The 14,257-nt window shown below is 46.0% G+C and overlaps 1 non-coding gene across 1 annotated transcript; it reads right to left on the bottom strand.

Moving 5' to 3' along the window:
* Positions 1-12,387: 12,387 nt before the first annotated feature.
* Positions 12,388-12,440, bottom strand: LOC138490578 (U7 small nuclear RNA). The gene has a single exon (XR_011275522.1). It is a non-coding gene; the product is annotated as a U7 small nuclear RNA (small nuclear RNA).
* Between the last annotated feature and the right edge of the window lie 1,817 nt (positions 12,441-14,257).

Here is a 14,257-nt window from a genome sequence, read left to right as displayed (position 1 = left end):
TGACAAGTAATTACACTGAATCCAAAGGCTGCAGTTTTGCAAACAACAGACAGATGTCCTCGCAAGCAATTTCCAGCAATCCAAGGGATGTAGTTGTGAATTCAGCCTGCAAATGTCCGCACCAGATGTTTAATAACAATCAAAGGCTACCATTCTGCATACAACTGAGAGATGCTTTCAAAACAGACTTCCGTCTGAAAACGCGCTGCAGGAAGAAACACGAGCACTTTTCTGGTTCCTATCTAGGGCCGGATTCATGGAATTTTTAGTGCAGTGCAAAGTGACTTTGCACTGCTGCAAAGTGATTTTGCAATAGCAGGGCAAAGCCACTTTGCAGCAGAGCAAAATCACTTTTCACCTCGCTAGAAATTCCATGAATCAGGCCCCTAGACAGCACACACCAGTGGTCTTCAAACTGTGGTATTGCCCGAAGAATGCCCAGGGGGGTGCGAAGCGCTTCAAAACATGATTACAGTGACTGTTTTAAAAAAGAAATATAAGCATTAAATAGAAAATATAAGCATTTATGGCTTGTAGTGCGAGGTTGGGGGATCGGGCCGGAAACAAAAAGTGTACTCCTGGTGGGGGTCAGCATAAAAAAGTTTGAAGACCACTAGCATACACAGAGCTCTCAACATCCCATGGCCATCCCTGAGAAGGCCATCCATTTCTATTTGTGTCTCTTTGGACTCTGGTGTATTTCTTTCCCATTTGAAATTTAGGAAAACTAACAGACCCAGAATGTCAAGCAAAAACAGGACTGCATGGCCTTTTCACGCGTGGCCACAGGTAACTTGAGAGCTCAGCATACTTACTATGTGCATAAATTGTACAGTGAGTTCCACAAAACATCTCTGCAGCCAGGTCTGAACAAGTACACAGAAGAGGGGCTCTTCTCTAGTGGGAAGAGCCCCAAATGTCAATCGGGCATGCCCAGCCTAACATCTGCACCCCACAAGTCTTTGGAAATCCACTGGCAATTCTCTCGCCTTTGTAAATGAAGACACATATTTAGACTTCATTGTTATGATTAACAAACAATAATCAAACTCACATTAATTATATTTCCCGACCAAAGTCATTTTGAGCAAAACCAAAAGTTGATGGCTGGAAGGTTTTGAATAAATCGTAACTATGGCCACAGCTCTGGGCCACCCTCCAGACCATCATATTTCAACCTGCCAAGCCAATAGAGCAAGTTATTTTGAGTCACTATAATATTACAGAGTGTATAATTATCACTTGAAATATTATATAGCAGTTTAGTTCCAGAAATTAATGTGGTATACTTCATGCCGAGACCAGGGGCTGATGGCATCCAGGCATTGTTTGAAGAAAAGTTTGCTTCCTCTAGGGGTAGAAGAGGGTGTTGTGTATGGAGGTAGTTGGCAGTCACAGACACTGGGTAGGCGGCACTACAGGACTCAAGTCGATGTGCACTTGAGTGGATATTTCCTGTGATGCCACTTCCTATTTACTATGTTAGTAGGCCCTCCCACCTTTTTTGGGTTTCGACGCATTTTGGTGCCTTAAGCCACCAAATGGCAAAACCATTGCTACAGAAAAAGCAAAGGCGGCTAGCAGCAGACTATCTCATTGGCATGGCAACTGGCAACGCTTGTGACAGGAATCTGCCAAAGCACTGAGCGTATATTTGTGACAACCTCCGCATATGAACAAATGAGTGATTCTCTAACAATATTTTCACCAAGTAAGAGGACCGTTTTCTGCGTGGCAATGTTTAATTTCATGATGCTCATTGTTCTTTTTTCGTACGCCACTTAGCCACGCCTAACTGTGCGGTGAGATTTATAATGGTCATGCCTACTCTAGTCAAAGGTGGTGAGCAGACTTCAAGGATCTTCCCAGAGACAACCGCCTTTCTTAACTATGGTGACGGCTTCCTTGTTTTCTGTTGTCCTTGAGATATCAGGTGCCTCCAACCTAAAAGGGGCTGTGAAAAGGAGCGTGGCTGGATACTGTGGGCACAGGATGGTGGAAACATTGGGCCTCATTACCGACCTTTGTGGGCCCGGTAATTCCCATTCGCGGGACCCGGACACTGTATGTCCCCATTCCCATTTGAGCGCCCATAGGGCTCAATGGGAATGGGGAGGATGGTAACAACGGTCCCGTTATTAACGGGTCCGTTGCTAGCATCCTGTTCTGCTAGCGGGTGCCGCTCTGCACGTCTGGTCTAATTAGGTGTACAGAGCGGCCCCGCGAGCAGAACTTGGAATGTTGCAGCGAGGTAACAGTGCCGTTAGCACTACCAGCGCCGTTGTTGCCTTACCGCAACACTCATAATGATGCCCATTGTTTTAAATGGACAGATAGCGTGAGTGAACGAAGAGCTGGGGAGGGGCTGCAGGAGGCCCATCCTCAGTTAAGGAGACACGTAACCGTGGCTCTGTTCTTTTGTGTTGTCTCAGGTTTGTAGGGCTGCACGACGATAACCCTGCACAAAGTTTTATGTGACCACAAGCTTCTAAAACCAGATTCCAGAGGGGTCCTGTGCCACCCCACTAGCCTTGTGAATGCAAAAGGACAATTTATTATGGTTGGCTTATTTGCTAAAAGAGGCGTTGCTGAGGGGTGGGGGGGAACTGAGGGGCCTATAGCCCCATTTCTTTTGGTTGTAGCCCCGGAGAGAAGCTCAGGGGCTACAATCACTATACTAGATAGCCCAGAGTTCTGACAGTCCCGACATTGGTGTGGCACCGGATCTTTTCCAGACCTTGCAACACCCCTGTTTGCTAAGCAATCCAGCCTTTACACAGGGAATTCATTGTTTTTCCAGGATGACACAAGTGGTACAGGGGTAGCTGAGAGCAAAGCCCACGTTTCCTGAATCCACTACCAATATCTTAATAGGGGAGTTTCAAGCATTGCAGGAGTGGGACGGGGAGCCTCAAAAGAAGTCCTGCTACTTTTCCCCCGAAATGCAAGGCATGTGATTCCATACGTTCTAATTCACGCCCCACACCCATGCCCACCCGAATCAACTTTTTGGGTAACATTAGTGGCAGGTGGCATTTTAACACATATACATAATACAAAATATATACATGCAGGACCATTACAGATGCAGGAAAGTCATCTATTACAGCTCTGTCCAGGTTCTGTGGGGCCAAATACATGTGAACCTCTAAATGTGCATATGGATTGCACCAAAGGTAGTGACTTCACATCAGTCTTTGATACTTGGAGGCACCATGGATGTGACTTTAGAATAAGTTGTCATAAGTAAGCTAAGCGGCAAATAACGTTGTGGTTTAAAATACCTAAATTGCACTATTATAATATAGGGACTAACTCTATAGTCATTAGGCTTTTTTTAAATCACAGCACAACATATTAACATAAGCTATGAAGTAAATCACTTACAAAGCTGCAGATAACACCAATTGCGATTCAATGATTTGCCCAGGATCACGCACTTTGGTTAAATGATGAAACCGGGATGTGGACAGTTTAAGCAACTGAACACAGCTTCCCTGATTTAGCTGATATAGATATTTATTAAGTTTTTGCTTTGCATTTCATGTGCTTAGATAATACTTTATTTATAGCAATGTCTTGGAAGGAAACCACATTACATAATAAACTAGCCTTTCATAACAAACTAGCTATACACTATATACATTGTCATAGAAATGTCTTGACCAATAACGGCTTTAGTTTTATTCTCCCCATCTTGTATGCAAAGTCACAATAGCTTCATGCAGATTAATGTGAACCTAACAAATCGCCCTTGGGGTTTAAAGCCATGGTCATTATTTCATAAAACGCAGCATTATGCACCCTTCTCACTTCTGATAACTCCATTCACATTTTTTAAGGCACAAAGGTCCCTGCTAATAGTCCCCTCCCTCCGATCAATGTGTAATGGCTCCCATTGTAATGCTCTGTGCCAGGACAAAGCGGGTGCCGAGCAGGAACACTGTGCTGGGCACCCACATTGCCTTGCCAGCGGGACACCTTTCCAGTTTCACACCATATGAGAGTGCTGAGGGGTCCCACTGTGAAATGCCCTGGTCTGCCTCTAACAGAGCCACTGAGGGGGGATGCCCCCCTGGCCCAATCACTCAGTACTCCACTGCATCTTAACCACTGTACCATATCCACCAAGAGCAGTCTGCCTTGTTTCTGTCACCCACAAGAATCGGTTGGGAGTCATAGCTCAGGTCCACCCTGGATGTGTCAGGAAAGCCAGACAGTTGTCTGGACTTGTGGGATTAAAAGCAGGTATTGCGTTTCGAGGAGATGCAGGTGATGTCATGGAGGCGGGTGGTGACTGGGCACCTTGGGATGTCCAATGGAAAACACTTCTGTCAAAACTTCTGTGCATGTTTTTAAAGATGTCTGTGTACTGGCGTTCGGCCCACTTCCCAAAGAATTCTGCACACGTTTTCAATGCGTTTCTACATTTTTGCAAGGTGCACAGTTTTTGGAAACGTTTTGCTTGATTTGATAGTGTCTTCGGCATCCTTTAAAAGATATGCACATTAAGGGCCTGATTCATGAAATTATTTGTGCGGCAAATAGGGAATTTGCGCACCAAACTGCATGCAAAATCCCGTTTGTTGATTCATGGAATCGACTGCGCAGCACTTTTTTGTACTTTGCAGGGACTTTGCGCAGGCTCTGCACATCTCTGCGAGTGACTGAGCGCCTTGCGCGAGACACCACGCAGAGCTTGGGCATGGCTTGCGCAGAGGGCAGGGAAGGGGGAGGAATTCGTAAAATGAGGAAGAACAAGGGAAAATGTGGGCATTACGAGGGACAGTCCGCAGGCACTCCATCACACGCTCACTATTGCATGGAACAATGCGTATTCATTGATCCGACCAAGCAAACTCTCGGCAGGGAAATGGCCACACAAAGCCCTCATTCTATACACCACCCGAAGGCAGGCGTACAGACAATTGCACAAAGGATTCACCATGCAGAGGTAAGATCGGGTGTCGGATTTAGGTGTGTGCGTGCGCAGCCGGGGTTCCGATCTAACTTAGGGGTGCGTGTATGCAGCGTAGCGGGGTGCAGGAATGGTTTACGGTGGTACGCACACAGATTTTCAGAGTTTTACTCGAGTTACAATAAATCGTACCCATGTTTTCAGGGTGCCGGTAACATTTACGGAGGACCCCGCACAGGGTCCCGAGATACAGGCCTGCTTGTGGGGGACCCCATACACTGTTATAAGTGTGCATGTATTTGCGCCCGGGTAGTACGCTAAGGTAGCTGTTTCTGGCTGTTTTTGCTTTGCGTGGGGGCGTGTCGGGGGCATTCTGGCAACGACTTGCGTATATATGGTTACTTTGCGTGAACAATTCCATGAATACATGGAGTGCGCAGAAAAACTTCTGCATGCAGGCTCGTGCAGAGTCGTTCTCGGCATGCAGGCTTTGCGGGATATCTGTGCACTTTTGCATGAATCGGGCCCTAAAAATGCATTGTACATGTTTTAAACACCTCCTTGCACTTATTCAGAGATTCACATTCTTTTCAACTAGTTATGCACATTTCTTACAACGGTTCTTTGAACTTTTCAAAGAAATCTTCTCACGTTTGTTTGGTTCACTTTTTGAAAGCGTGCACACACATTTCTGGGCACTTTTTTCAAGAGGTTTGCAAATGTTTTCAAACAATTCAATGCACTTTTCCAGAGTTCTGAGCACATTCATGATTTTGTCTCCTTATTGAATGAGTTCTGTGCACTTTAGAAAAAGAAGCATCTCTCCCTTTCTGAAAGTGTTGTGATTTCTCATTGAGATGTCAATTTTTTTCTCCAGAATTCAATAAAATTTTTAGACTCACGCATACTTTTTCTTGCAGTTAGTCATACTATTTAAAATAATTTTGGCCAGTTTCAAAAGGATACACACTTTCAACGATCTTTATTCTCTTTCTTTATAAAATGTGTACACAACATAAAATAACTGTCCCAGTTTTGAAAGGGTAATCGTTCTGATTTAAGTAGATTTGTGCATGTATTCCAAATAGTCCTGCAATCTTTTTTTTAAAGTTTTCAAAACTTAAAAAAAAAAATCCAGAACGTTTTGTTGAAGTATTTAACGCACCATTAAAACAAATGTAGAAAAAACTCTTATGTGCCCTAATCTGCGCTTGGACTCCTGGATTTTTCTATTCATAGCTCACAGATGTCTATTTGCAGCATTGATGCCAAAAAGGACCCATGAGACCTTTTAATTGGCCCATTTTTCTGTCTTCTATAAAACCTATGTCAGACTTAGGGCCTCATTCACAGAACGATTAGCGCGGACCAAAGTGACTGTGCACTGCAAAAGTAATCTTTGCACTGTGCTAAATCGGCCCAATGCACCCAAAAGGCACTATGTCCGTGCAATTTAGTGCTTATTTAAAAATTAGGCCCACTTAGCGCAGTGCAAAAGTACTTTTGCAGTGAAAATTGACTTTGCGCCGCAAAAAAAACACTTTGCACCGCTCTGTGAATCAGGCCCAGTTCTACGTGTTTGTTGGCAGTGAAAAGTCACTTTGCACCGCACAGAATGTTCCATGAATTAGGCCCTAATTGTTATTTCTTGTCCCACGATGGAATCTAATAGTGGCTTGTTTAACTAATTTCTCCTAATCAGGAGTTATGTACAATGTCATGTGACACTGTCACTTTCAAGGCTAGAATGGCTAAGGGCCTGATTCATGGAATTTTCTGCACGGTTCAAAGTGACTTTGCACTGCTTAGAAGTGACTTTGCACTGCAGACACAAACCCTGATTCATGGAATTGTGCAAAGTGTATTTTTACAGTGCAAAGTCAGTGCAAAATTAATTTTGTACTGCAAAAATGACTTTGCACTGCAATAATACATGAACCAGGGTTTGTGTCGGTAGTGCAAAGTCACTTTTCAGCAGTGCAAAGTCACTTTGAACCATGCAAAATATTCCATGATTCAGGCCCTAATTATCTTTCTTTTAGCATCCAGAGGGAGTTGGGCTATATTTGGGCTTCCTCTGGCTCATTGGGCTACATGTAGGTTTCTCTTTCTGGATGGTTATCATACAAGCATCATTTTTTGTAGCGGTGCAGTACAATTGCCAACATACAGATGTCCACATAAGGAATCTCAGATTTCTTATGAGGACATCTGTATGTTGGCATTGTTACTGCACTTCTCAAATCTCAATGTGATTCCTCTGAGGACATCTGTATGTAGTCGGTGGTATTGCACCTCTCAATTAAAATAAGATGTGAGGACATCTGTAAATCGCAATTCATTGGAGAAGTGCAGGGCAGTATCACTGACAAATGTTTTCTCCTGCTCACAACCTGTTTCCATTTCTATTTCATGTTTCCCTGGTTCTTGTTTATTTTATTTCATTTTTGTGGAAGAGCAGTACCACTGACAACATACAGATGTCCTCATAAGACATCTCAATGTAATTTCTTATGAGGACATCTGTATGTTGTCAGTGGTACTGCACCTCTCCAATCTCAATGTCATTGCTTATGCAGACATCTGTATGTTGTCAGTGGAAGTGCACCTCTCCAATAAAATAAGTTGGGAGAACACCTGCAAGTTGCAGTTCAATAGATAGGTACAGTCCCACTGACAACAAAGAGGTGTCCGTGTAAAAAATCCCATTCAGATCAAAAATGCAATATAGGACAACTACGACCAAAGACTGTAATTATAGATACAACAAACTGATGTAACCCCCACCTTGCGTTGCTGCTCCCGCCTTCCCCTTGGGCTGTCCCTCTTTCCCCTTGTGCTGTCCCTCCTCCACCTTGTGCTGTCCCTCCTCCTCCCTTGTGTGGGCCCACCTTACCCTCTTGCATGGTCCATCCGCCCTCTCTTGTGCTGTCCTTCCTCCCTATCTCTTGCACTTTTGCTTGTTTGGCTCCTTTAAACTTGCGTTGTCACTCCTTCCCCCTTGGGCTGTCGCTTCTTCCTCCTTACGCTGTTGCTCTTTCCCCCTTGTGCGGTTGTGCCTTTCTGCTTTATGCTGTACCTCCTCCCTTTCTTGCGCTGTTCATCATCTCTCCCTTTTCACCCCTTGTGCTGACCCCACTCTTCCTTGCGCTGTCCAACTTTGTATTTTCCCTCCTCCCCTTGCACTGTCCATCTCCTATTGCTGTCCCTCCTCTCCCTTGCACTGACCCTCCTTCCCCCTTGCACTTTTACTCCCCCTTGAGCTGTGACACCACCCCTATGCTGTCACGACTCCCCCTTGTACTGTCACCCCTTGTACTGTCCCTCCTGTCCCTTGCACAGTCCCTCCCCTCTTGTGCTCCCCCTCCTCCCTCCCTTGCGCTGTCCCTCCTTCCAAACCCTTGTGCTGTCACTCCTTCTGCCTTTCCCTGTTGTGTCTGCCTTATTTTACCCGTCACTCCTTCCCTCTTGTGCTGTCGCTCGTTCCCCCAGTGCTATTGTTCCTCACCCCCTTGCACTGTTTCTCCTCCCACCTTTGCACTGTGCATCTTTCCTCCCTTGCACTGTCCCTCCTCACCCCTTGTGCTGGGCCTCCTCCCATTGCACTCTCTCTTGTGCTTTCAGTCCTCCCCCTTGAACTTTCCCCCCACCCCTTGCACTGTTCCTCTTCCCCAAGAGCTGTCCCTCCCACTTGCGCTTCCCCTCCTCCCTCTTATGCTGTCCCACCTTCCCCCTTGCACTGTCCCTATTTCCCCATTGCGTTGTCCCTCTTACCTCCCTTGCGCTGTTGCTTCCCCCTTGTGTTATCGCCCCTACTCATTGTGCTGTCCTTCCTCCCCCTTGCACTGACACACCTTCCCCCTCTAGCGCTGCCACACCTGCCCACATTTGTCCCCTTTGTACTGTCGCTCAGTCTTCCCTTTGCCCTGTCATTCCTTCCTTCATATTTTGTACAATGCTCCTGTGCACTGTTGCAGACCTACTTTTCACCTATTGCATTCGTCGTCGTGTTGCCATTTATTATTCATTCCTCCCTCCACAGTAGTTCTCTCACCCCCCGGCACTGCCTTCATTCCCTACAATGCTGTACTTTCTTCCTCTTTGTGCTTTCATTACTCATTCCTTCTCCCTGTGCTAAATGTAAAATGCAATAAACAACTACAAATGACAAAATGATTGGCTTTGCCAATGTGTCTTTTCCCTAGGCTCTATACTCTTTACCTCCCCCACCCATCCCTTTATCATGAACTCCCTGTCCCTCTTCCTCATCTCAGTACTTATACTACCTATCACGGTCCATATCAAACACCAAAAATATCTCCTGCGGCGTCGCACAGGGATCCAGCTTCTCTCCCCTGCTTTTCAACATCTATATGTGAACACTGATGAAAATCATTCGAACCTACGGTCTAACCACCCACAACTACACAGATGACACACAACTAATTGTGAAGACGAACACAACACAACAACAAAATAACTGACTCAACTAGTGCCTCACAGACATCTACAATTGGATGACAAGGAACAACCTCAAACTGAACCCAGCAACAACTGAAATAATGCTCTCACCTACAGAAATCAACACAGGCAACCAATTCAGATATTTTCCAACCAATTAAAGTTAGAGCAAGACATAACTTACATTCAGGTAATCCAACACCATCCCATGGACAAACTTCCTTCACCCAGGGCCATGCAGAAAGAACTGTAGGCAGGCTACAAACTTGGGGCTCCAGACACAAAAGCCAGACATTACCTCCACGTCCCTCTTCCTCGTCTCAGTACTTACCTTTGAGTCCTTGTTTCCCTCACAGGAATGCCTCTTTCTTCTGGAGGTATCGAACCTCCCACTTACCCACAATCCAGTGTTAAAAAATGTTCGGGAACCATTGACATCTTCTCAGTGTCGGGTTCTGGGAAACCACCGGGCAGCAGGCCTCCCTCATCCCTCTTTCAGGAGGGCAGAGGTAGGGCAATAAGGTTGGCATGCTCCTGGACGTCATGAGGCACAAGGAGATCCAAATGAGCAAAAACAAGCATGCCAGGAGCTAGGTTGGTGAGAATGCTCTTGAGCCCCCCGTAGGTGTCCTGATTGTTCACCCCCTCAGTGACCACAGTAGGTCCTGGGGCAGCGGGGAAGCCGTGCCTAGGCCTACAAGGTAAGGAGGTCAGGTGGGGGGACTGTACTGAAGGAGGCCCACCCAAAATATGTACATGCCCATTCAGCAGAACTGTGTGGGCATTTACAGATGTTAATGTCACTGTTGTGGGTTCAACTATATTAGCTATACGCCCCACTTGTTAGACAATCCTGGCTACTTCCCGGCTGTGCCCCATGCACTGTCACTCCTTCCCCTTTGTGTTGTTGCTCCTTCCCATTGTGCTGTCGCCCCTTCCCCATTGCGCTGTTGCTCCTTCCCCCATTTGCTCTGTCACTCTTTTCCCCCCAGTTGTACTGCCACTCCTTCCTTTACGTGTTGTCCATTGCTCCTGTGTACTGTTGCTGGCCTAGCTTTCATCGACTGGATTTTTTTTATCCTCCCTCGTGTTGCTGTGTATTTCTCATTCCTTCCCCCAGAGTGATTCGACCCTCCCCCGGCATGGCCATTCATTCCCTCCCATGCTGCTATATCTTTTTCCCTGTGCTGTCATTCCTCATTCCTTCCCTCTGTGCTAAATGTAAAATGCAAAAACCACAAACTACAATGCTATTGGCATTGCCAATGCTTGTTTTTAGGCAGGTGAGAGCCCATTGAAGTGAATGGGCACATAGGGGGCTTAGCGGTAAGTCAGCTGATTGCAAGGCGGGTGACACCCATCAAAAGTTTGAGAGTTGCGAGCTATGCACTCTATCCCAGGGTGGACGTCCCAGCTTCACCACACAGTACTCACATCATTCAAGGGCTGATGAGAGTTGTCCCAGCCTCAACTGGGCCCCCTCACCACGCAAAGTGTGTTTTCCTTATCCCTTCGTGGTAGTGCCAGCAGTGATACACCCATCTTTGCCCCTTAAAGCCCTGCAGCAAGAGGATCACAGTTCTATGTCCTTTGGACGTGAGTAGAGGTATGTATTACACTCAGCGCTGGCCAATGGGCCGGCTCTCGCTGGATCTGAGATCCGGCAACAGATGCGTAGCCGGATCTTGGGATCCGGCCAGCCTCAGTGCCAAATAGCCCATCAGAAACTAAAGGGCTATTGAAAGGGAAAAAAATAAAACTGCTTTCCACGCTACGTTAGGGAGTAGGGGCGGAGCTCCACACAGCACTTTGACGTCCTGAGTGCTCTTCTGGCTCGACTCCCTACCTATATCACAGGCAGCAGGAGCCAAGGCAGACCCTCAGCGTATCCGGGGGCTCGCCTCTGTGACCTAATCTGCTCCGTGCAAGCACACTGTGCACAGCCTATGTGCACAGTGTGCTTGCACAGAGCAGATTACATCACTGAGACGAGCACCCAGGTTTGCTGAGGGTCAAAGACCCTGTGACTGAGCAGAAAGCAATGTTCACTGAGCCCCCCAGCTTCACGGGCTCCGTCATCATTGCCATTGCCAATTGAATTCTGGTATTTGTAATTTGGGATGTCAAAATACATTCTGACACGGACAGTGCTGGCTTGAAAAGTGCACAAACCATAGCAAGGTACGCTTACTATGGTTTGTGTACTTTTCAAGCAATGAAAGAAATTGCACAATTTTTCAAATATTATTTTTAACATTTCTTTTGATCGGAGTCCAACTGGCAGCTCTGCCCCTTCTGAACTCTGCCCCTTCTGAACTCTGCCTCCCTCCTCCAAACTCCACCCCCACACCGGCCCTTGTGGGATTCCCCTCCAAATTGTTTCCATTTTCACCACTGATTACCATGCCAGAAGGGAGTGCAGAAACACTTTTGTTTGGAAAGATGTGTTGCTATCATGAAGGCTTTTGCCAATAAAGTAATGGGACGAGGATGGAGAGATGTGGAGGTAATGTGAGTCACACCTACTCTGACTCACCACCAAAGGAAACTATTGAATGAAAACCTGCTGCTGCAGAGGAGTTTCCTTTCTGAGATGGCTGCACAAGCCTAATGTTCAATAAGCATTCTTTCTAGGTTACCCTTGTGCAATCAGTTTATAATGGAGGCACGTTTATTTATTGTGCATTTGTTATGCGCTTAAACAAGTAAATTGTGTTTCAAAACACCCAAAGGGCAACTAGGAGGGAGCATGGGTTAGAAACACAACTGTGAAACTCGTCAAGTTATGACAGCATAAAGAAGTAGCTGCGTTTCACGTTAGTCGCTCATTTGATTTCATCACTTTAAAAACTGTCAACGTTTTGAAACAAACAATTCACTCAAGAATGTTGTCAACCACTGCCTTACAATTACGAATCAGCACTAAGCGCTGTCCCAGTAAATGACGCATCTACATTACCAGATCTGCAAAAGAAGTTAATTCTGAAATCTTTCATCAAACAATAATAGACGGCTCCCCACAAATGGGGAACCTACTAGACAAATAGTAAAAGAGCTACTCAGTGCTTAGAACGAAGAAGTGAGTCAGTTACTCTTTATAAAGAAGACACTTAGCACTATTAGGGCGACATTATAGCCTTCGCTCGAAGCGCCAAGTAGACACATTCATAACTCATGGAGCCAGCCAAATCGGGTATCGCAAGACTTTGAGCTATACAACTCTTAAAAATGAAGGAAAAGGCAGAGAAGTCAAACAAAATCAAAATGAGGGTTCGGTGATTTTGCAAAGGATTGTGGGTTTGCGTCTGATTGACATCCAAGGCGCTTCCGACTAGAGAAATGCCCCTCTCCCTTATTCTACCTGTTCAGTTCTGACTGTTCAGACGATAGTGTGACTGTAATCTCCTGTTTCTTCCTGTATTCAGAATGACTTTTGTTACAAGTTGAACGCGAGGACGTGTGTAGGCTGTATGCAGAACCTCAGCATTTGGTTGCAGTGAAATTGCTTGCGAGGCAGAACTGTAGCCTGTGGTTACTGTGAAATCTCTTACGTGGAAAACTTGCAAGTGCCAGACTATTATGCAAAGTTTGGCGGATGTCTGCACTGCCTAAAGAGTGTATTCGCCAGCTTCCTGCTAGTGCGAGGAAGAGGAGCTCCTCATGCCTCCCCTGCAGGGCTGTAAGTGGCGTAAGAAACAGAAGGGGAGGGGGGGTAATTTTGGGTGCGGCTTTCAGGATGGGCGTGGCATGAAAAGTACACAAATATATAAATGTATGTAAGCATTTATATATTTGTATGCATACCTTACTATGCTTTGTGTACTATGCAAGCCATCTTTTGTAAACATAGACATATGTTACATATGTCAATGTTTATCAAAAATGGCTTGAAAAGTATGCAAACCATAGTAAGGTACGCACATAAATAAATAAATCCTACATTTGCATATTTGTTTGTGTGCCTTATTCTGGTTTGTGTACTTCAAGATGGCTTGAAAAGTACTCAAACCATAGTATGGTTGGCACACAAATATATAGCATTGATACATTTGTGTGCGTACCTTATGGTTTGCATACTTTTCAAACCATCTTTTTTAAACATTCTATGTTTATAAAAGATGGCTTAAAATGTACACAATTCAATAAAGCTTTGATGTAGAACAAAGTCAGAGCCATCTTTGTCAGTCGGCAAAGCTTTATAAAAGATGGCTTGAATTGTGTACTCTTCAAGCCATCTTTTATAAACACAGAAACATGACACTGCGTCCCCAGGTTCGCCAAGGGTCAAAGATGCCTCAGTGACCTCAGGAGGGAGTGGGGAAACAAAGTACAGTAAGTTCCTCTGGTGACTCCTCGCGTGAGGGGTCGCCAGAAGAAGTTACAGTGACTGACAGAAGTGCCAGCTTGCCTGACTTAATGGCGGGAGCATCTCCCGTCGTGGCTGCAGCCGTGGTGGGGTAATATGTCCCGCCGTGGTATTGTAGGACTGGGGGGCCACGGTAGGGCCCCGGCTCAGCCCCACCTTTTGGAGGCTGCTGGGGCCTGTCCCCGGCTGGCCCTGACCCACTTAAAGCACTGCTCTCCTGCCCTCCTGCACCCCTGCCCTGAGCAGCAGGAGCGGAAAAGTGTAAGGGTACCAACAGATAGTCGGAGCACAGCACCCCTGCACTGTCCCACCCCTCCGTTGGCCTCCCTTCTCATGCTGTCATCATCAGCAGGAGAAGTAAGGAGTTGGGTAGGATTAGGAAATTGTATCAATTCTCCAATGATTTCCTGCCTTTAGCATTTAAGAGGGGTCCACTGAGGTGGGACAGTTTAGCGTTGCATCGCCCCTCTTCTACAAACCACCTTTACAAAGAAGAGGCGACACAGGCGAGT

This window comes from Ambystoma mexicanum, chromosome 9 (genome assembly GCF_040938575.1).
Source record: "Ambystoma mexicanum isolate Mex_15411 chromosome 9, UKY_AmexF1_1, whole genome shotgun sequence".
Taxonomy (NCBI): Eukaryota; Metazoa; Chordata; class Amphibia; order Caudata; family Ambystomatidae; genus Ambystoma; species Ambystoma mexicanum.
The sequence above is the reverse complement of the archived record's forward strand: the minus strand, read 5'-3'. Positions and strand labels throughout refer to the sequence as shown.